Consider the following 7,321-nt stretch of genomic DNA (forward strand, 5'->3'; position numbering starts at 1 on the left):
TGATCGAATTACCGAACAGTGTTCCGGTTTCGATTGCATCGACATCTCTTTTCTAAGTTTGGCCATCTCTTTATCCTTTCAATTTTAGTTCTTAAATTCATCAATCAATCCTTTCATTTATGTGATAGGCCTGCATTTAAAATGAACATTTACCATAAATTAAAGGTATCTTATATTATTATAAACATGCTTTAGTTAAGGAGTTATTGATACTTGAAGTGCAAAATGATGATATAAAATCATGATAATAATGCACTTTTAAGTACTAATCACCTACATCTACTAGAGAATCCATATGATTATATTGAGAGAGAACAAGATTTACAATAATAGAGGAAGAGGAATCATCCACTCTTTCAACTCTCAACCTCTCTCTTTTTTCTCTTTGCAGTGCTCTGATGACAGCCACTACTTGATACTCTTGGTAGCTCACTCTCTCTTGTATTCTTCATATTCTTGGCTCTACACACTGTCTCTTTCATTTTGCTCTCTAACTTATGCCTCTATTTATATACATGAATGGTAATACAATTTGACCATAAATTATGGCACTAATGGTAGCAGCACATAGGGTGCACCATTTGTCAATGGTTGGTGCATCTTATTTGATAATACCCATCTACCATTGTAGCCTTTTGACAATGAAATCCTTTTTTTTAGAGTAAACTGCAAATGCTTCTTTCATGATTGCAACACATTAATGACAACAATCCTAACAATCACTTCATTTGCCTTTAATATAGGTAATTGTCATTTTTCTTCTTTAACACAAGCTTGCATTCTGCAACTCTTCCAAGTTTACCATTCCAAGAGTATCTTTGGCCAAGTTTACAGGTACTCGCCAAATCTTTCAATTTTCAGAGTCACCCAAGCACCCCTTTGCTTACTCCAAATAATCACTTCAACTAGATGATCTATCATATCTCATCTGAAAAGTGTTAACGTTTGTCTCTAGGACAACATAACATTTTACTTTGAGATTATTAACCATGCTCGGTCCGGAATGATTTATCAAGCCTTATACCAAAGCTTACAACACCCACTGAAAAGGGTATTAGCAAGTGCCACAATTATTGAGTATTTCAATGTGATCATGAGCTCATTACTCTTCTAAGAATCTACTTATCCCAGAGTTGTGTTTGCCCTTTGTTGCACTTTAGGAACCACTTCTTATTTCTCCACGAGTCTCTCGCTCTTACTCTCAAGAGTCCAAACAGCTCTTCACCTGTAACCATGGAGGCAACCTATTAAAGGTTGATCCATATCTATCTTTATACTCTGAGTATTACAATGCCATCACCGAGTTCACGACTTTGGTTAGAGTCAACTTGTTCCTGGAACCTGCGCATGCCCTCTACTCATTCCTAGTAGTTGCGTCTGAATGCTCTATAAGTCATCAACTTATTTTCCAAGACAAATATCTTCTAGCTCTTTGATCTTTAGTATGAGGGCAATATCCATGAAAGTCAATCTTGCATTTGTCTTCATGCTCATCATAACCACTCTATTCGCTATCCATACACTTGTCCACTCATATCTAGCCATCATATTAGCTATAGGGCATTTTGTAATTGGACTCCTATCACGGCCCTCATACCTTTTATCTAAGGTGTCTCCGCCCCTCATGAGGCGGTCTGAACTTGGGCTTATTTCATGGCCTTCACACCTTTTGGAAAAGGTGTCTCTACCCGTCGTCATGGGATGATTTATACTTGGGTTCATATTATAGCCCTTACACCTTTTTGTCTGAGGTGTCTCCGCTTGTAGTTATACGGCAGTCTGAACCCGGGCTCATATTATGGTCCTTACACCTTCTGTCTAAGGTGTTTGAGGTGTCTCCGCTGGTCATCATGCTAAAGTTTGAACCTGGGCTCATATTATGGCTCTCACATCTTCTGTCCTTAGTGTCTTCACTCATCGTCATACGACGGTCTCATCCTCCCTCATCAGGGATGACTTTAGTGGCTCCAAGATTCTCTACCACCATGTAAGCTTAGGAGAGATCACTGCCACTGATCATATAGAAAGAGAAAGTTGCAGTATACTCATCGTAATTTTCCATCTTATTTTCTATGTTTGAAGCTTCTACGCCTTTCATCATTGCACTTGACAGCTCCACCTACATCATCTCTCTTTGGTGTCTTCGCCTTTCACCATAAGCAGTCGCACCCCTTTAATTAAGTGTCTCTATAACATCTCATCTTTTCATCATTGCATATATTGGAAATGTATTCATATGTTGTCTTCATTAAGAGCATAAAAGATTTCCTGTTGTACAACTTTTCATATAATCTCTGCTCTAAGCTTTATCTGGGAATTCTTCTTCTCTTTGCATCTGTCGTCATATTAAAGTACCTCATTGGATCCTATGGGTACTCCTGTACAATCTCTGTGTATCCTCGTGCATTTTTTGTTCCCCAAATTTCTTCATATTCTTTGCTTTTATGTTTGATAGCAGCTTATCCTGTCACAACATCGATCAAAGTTAAAATAAGGTGTCAAACTTTATCCCCTTGTTATATTTCTCTTCCATTATTAGGGTCTTCATTAATTCTTCCTTTGAGAAATCACAGTTACCGAATCTACCTTCTTTGAAGAAATTACCACTCTATCAGATCCTTGAACATATGGAACCTAACTGTTCTTTTGTGCCATCACCTTGCTAGTATTCAATAATTTCATTATAAACTGTTACATATATGAAAATAGTACTGTGTAGATGATCCTTCAACTAAGCAAGTTTTGAGGAAAGAGTTGGAGGGGTAATACCGATCTCGTTTAAAATCCAATCTTCTAGACAGAACTTCTTAGAACATATCATCTATCCATTGTATTGTCTTTTCGTATACATGACCATTTGTTATCTTTGTTGCGACTTTCCTTTGTAAGTGATTTGAGGTATCATGGTTTCATACCTGATTTCTCAACATCTAGCGAGACTACCAGTGTTTAGATTCATCAAGATTGATCTTTATCAATTTTCACTTTCCACTTCAAATTGTTTACATGATCAGGTGTCTAGAGTATCCTAATTTTTTCTTCCTTTAAGTCAACTAAAAAATTTCCCCACTTAGTAATTCAGTATATGTAATTGGGCAAACATGTGTGATTTCTTCTTCTTCATCTCCATTGATCACCATGATGACCTTTAAATGCCTCTTAATCGGGCAATCTCTCTTAATAATCCACCACCACCTTTTTCGGTCTCAATCTCAATAATCAGACCTACTATTGCATTTAGAGTGAACGAATTAGCTGAAAACAAGCCTAAATCATCCAAATCGTATTTCAGACTGCTAAGACTTGATCAAAACAATTCTAGCATAATAAGTAGTCCAAATTCAATCTCAGATCTTAGTGCACGTAGGATCAACCACATTAGATCCTATCCCTCAGCTAGCTACAAGGCTCCAACTCGGCTCAACTCAGCTCGACTTGTGGCTAATGACGTGGCAAGTGGGTTCCACTGTGCTAGCGTGTCAGCTAACTAGTCGCTGACATGTATGCCAACTGTGCATGTTGAAGCCATGATTATATCATAATGATGTCATCCTTATCCGAGTCAGTCATGTAGGTTGGGTCGTTTGGTATTCAGGTCTGGTCAGTCATGTGGGTCAGGTCGTCTGGTATTCAGGTCTGGTCAACCCATCCAAGCAAAGAAGACTCGTGGCGTTGCATGGGGCGAGTTTGTGCACGTAGGTAGCCTTCTAGTTGGCGCGTACGGGCTCGTCCAACTATGTACGACATCTAATTTTTGTGTCATTTTCACCAGTGTGCTCGTCTCTTACTCCTCTATATAGTGGTATGGTCAAAATATAATTTTGACAACTTTTATTTTTGAGCAAAAATTAAACATCATTTTAAACCAAAAGCTCTAATACCAATTGTTTGGAATTCCGATTAGTAATGTTCTGATAGTTGTCTATTGGAAGTTAAGCTTACTGACACAATATTTAACGTGGTTTAACAAACATCTACATCCATGAGAGAAGCCATTTGATTATATAAAGAGAGAACAAGATTTGCAAACTATAGAGGAGAAGGAATTATCTACTCTTTCAACGTTCAACCTCACTTTATTCTCTCTTTGTAGTGTTGCAATGACAGTCATTGCTTATTGCTCTTGGCAGCTCATTCTCTCTTATATTCCTCTCATTCTTTTTTATTTTGCTTTCTAACCTATACTTCTATTTAAAGGCATGAATGGTAAGATCATTTGGTTATAAATTATAATACTAATGATGGCAATAAATGAGATGCACTATTTTATCAATGATTGATATAACTTGTTTAATAATATCTACCTACCATTATAGTTTTTTTTATAATAACATACTTTTTAAAAGAGGTTGTAAATACTTCTTTCATAATTAATAATTAATGCATGTTAATGAGAACAATCCTAACACTATTTTCTTTATTAGGGTTCCGAGATACTCTTGTCCTCCCGTTGAGTTTGTCAATGCGCTGTAGATGCTTAATTATTTTGAGATTCTCTGATGTTGTTTCTCTTTTTTGCAGCCGTTGTGTATACATTGCTTGCATTCGCTGCCTAATCAATACATGCTGTCGCTATTGATAACAACTGGCGATTTTGATTGCTGCCAATGCTCGGATCTAATGCTGGCTGACTTTTTCTTATTCTGTGTTTGATTAATTGATGCCTTGTGGCTTTGTCAGTGCAATGAGGTGGCTTCTTAACTCGTAGTGTGAAGAGTTCGTGCAAGCTATATATGTCGTTGAAAACTCATCTGATCAGGTCGTCTTACTCATGATAATAGATTTGGTCCCGTTTTACAGGACATGGCATATCTATTTTTTATTATTATCATTTTAATACTTATTATTTGTACAAAAAAAGGAAAAAAAGGGATGTTCTTTCTCCACTCGTTTGGGGCACGTGTCGTAACATGGAAAAGAAATTAAAAAATAAATTAGGGCACCCTTATAACTATGAAAGTGTCCTAATTAAACTATTATTAAAATAAAAGATCTTGAGAGGTTTATTTGGTGACTGAAAGAAAATCCACTTCGACTTAGATTTTTAGATTTTAATCTGATCATTAGGCTATCAGATGTATTAATTAGGCAGTTCGACTGAAAGAAAATCCATATATAATCTATATTTACTACTTTGATAGATCATAATATATATTTCTAATTGTATTTTTCATGAAAGATGACATTAAATGTTAATTCATTATTTACATGTTGAGAATACAGCTAAAGATACAAATTTTTCAAAATTTACCCTTTTTTTTATCACTACCTATTATCAAATTTGATTTAATGGAAGAACAATTATATACGTACTACTGTTTTTCCTTCTGATTCTGTCCACCAATAAAATATTTATTTAAAAAAATTAACAGAATAATTAAAATTTTAATAGATCAAGTTTTTATTTGCATGTTTTTTCTTTAAATTAGTTATGAATTTTAATAATTAAAAACAATATTTCAATAAAAAATATATTATTTAAGAAAAAGATTCTCCATAATTTTACCAAAAACAAAAGATAATGTAGCCTTTTTCTAATTAAGAAAGATAAATTATTTATTAAGAATATAATAATATTTTTAATTTAATTTATATATATATATTCTTTATACTTAAATTAAAACCAAACATGTATAATAAACTTATATATATATATTCTTTATATTTAAATTAAAACCAAACATGTATAATAAACAAATCATTAAAAAATTTTATTTTTTTTATATGTAATCTTAATTATTTTAACAATAATAACATAACTTTTAATCAACACATACACTAACTACGCTTGAAAAAGAAACAAATACATAAAGAAAAGTACATTTGTCAACGAATCTAAAAGAATTTTAAACATTCAAATGCGTATCCATGGTGCAATTATCATCTGCACTCAATTGAACTACTTTCTAGGATTTGTTTGGAAATGCTTTTGTTTATTTTTATTTTGGAGTACTTCTTAAAAACACCTTTTTATTTCAAAAGATATTAAATTGATCTTTTTAATATTTTTCTATGATTTTGATAAATTAATATTAAATTAAAAAAAGTAATAATTGATAATTGAGGGGTTACAGGGATGGTTGGGAAATTCTTTTTTTTTTTTAATAAAAAAGAAAGAAGAGGAGAAGGAGGAGACAACGTGTAAGTAGAGGGTCGAATATAAAAATGACTTGCAGAGGTTCGAAGTGAGCTTGTTTGGTTGATCTGTGTGCCGAAACCGTGTCGTCGTCTGCCATTTGCCGGTGATTACTCCTCTTCATTACTATGATTCCACAGTTTCGAGGTTTACGTGTTGGGTTGTCAAAGGGTGCCTCCAAAATATTTACACGTGCGTGAAGATAAGATAAGATAAGATAGACAAGGCACTAGGCGTTTCAAAAAGTTTTCATGAGCTCCACGGCAATTAGATGTAATTAGATATCATTAGACATGGTTAGATGTTATGAGCTTAATGTAATTATTCATCATCTGTGTTTTTTTCAATGATGGGATTGTATCTTATACCCTTTTTAAGTGTTTGTTGGAATGCAACACCTATAGTTGGTACTAGTTCATGCTGTATAATAGATCAAATTAAATATTTTTTTAATATAACAAAAGTATTTAAATCATAAAAAAATTATGATATTTTTAATAAATCTAATTTTTAAATTATTTTAAAAAAAATTTATATGATTTTTTATTATATATCAAGTCAATTTTAAATAACCTGTTTGATTATTAAAAAAAATACAAGAATAAAATAAAAAAAGAAATGAATTAATAAGAAAAAGAATCTTGATATAACTTATTAGTTAGCCCGAGTTTAAAACAAGAATGTATAAAAGTTACTCCAACATTATGTAGTTGATTTTATCTGATCAAAGATAATATATTTTTATTTTAAAAAAAGAATTTGAGGATGAATTTGAAAAAAAATAACTAAAGGGACTAAAGGGAAGCTTCGCATAACATATAAGCAGTGAAGCTCCATCACAATTCCCAAGTTGTTAGCAAAAAGCTCACTCACGTAAAGATGACGGACAGTTGAGCATTCCATTGTCTTGTTTCTTATATTTCTATAAATTATCACCTCTGGAAAACTGTTTTCTCTCTATCAGTTTATTTAATTATTTTTTTAAATAAAATAATTTTTTAAATAATAAAAAATATCCTACATCGATTATTTAAAAAAATAAAATAATATTTTTATTTATGAATGCAATCAAATGTTGTAATAAATTAATAGTTATTTTTATCAAATAACTCAATAAACATAAGTAACATAAAAGAACTAAAAAACTTAACATAAAATAATTATTTTTTAAATTTAATTAATAAA

Source organism: Populus euphratica, unplaced genomic scaffold (genome assembly GCF_000495115.2).
Source record: "Populus euphratica unplaced genomic scaffold, PopEup_1.0 scaffold61.1, whole genome shotgun sequence".
NCBI lineage: Eukaryota > Viridiplantae > Streptophyta > Magnoliopsida > Malpighiales > Salicaceae > Populus > Populus euphratica.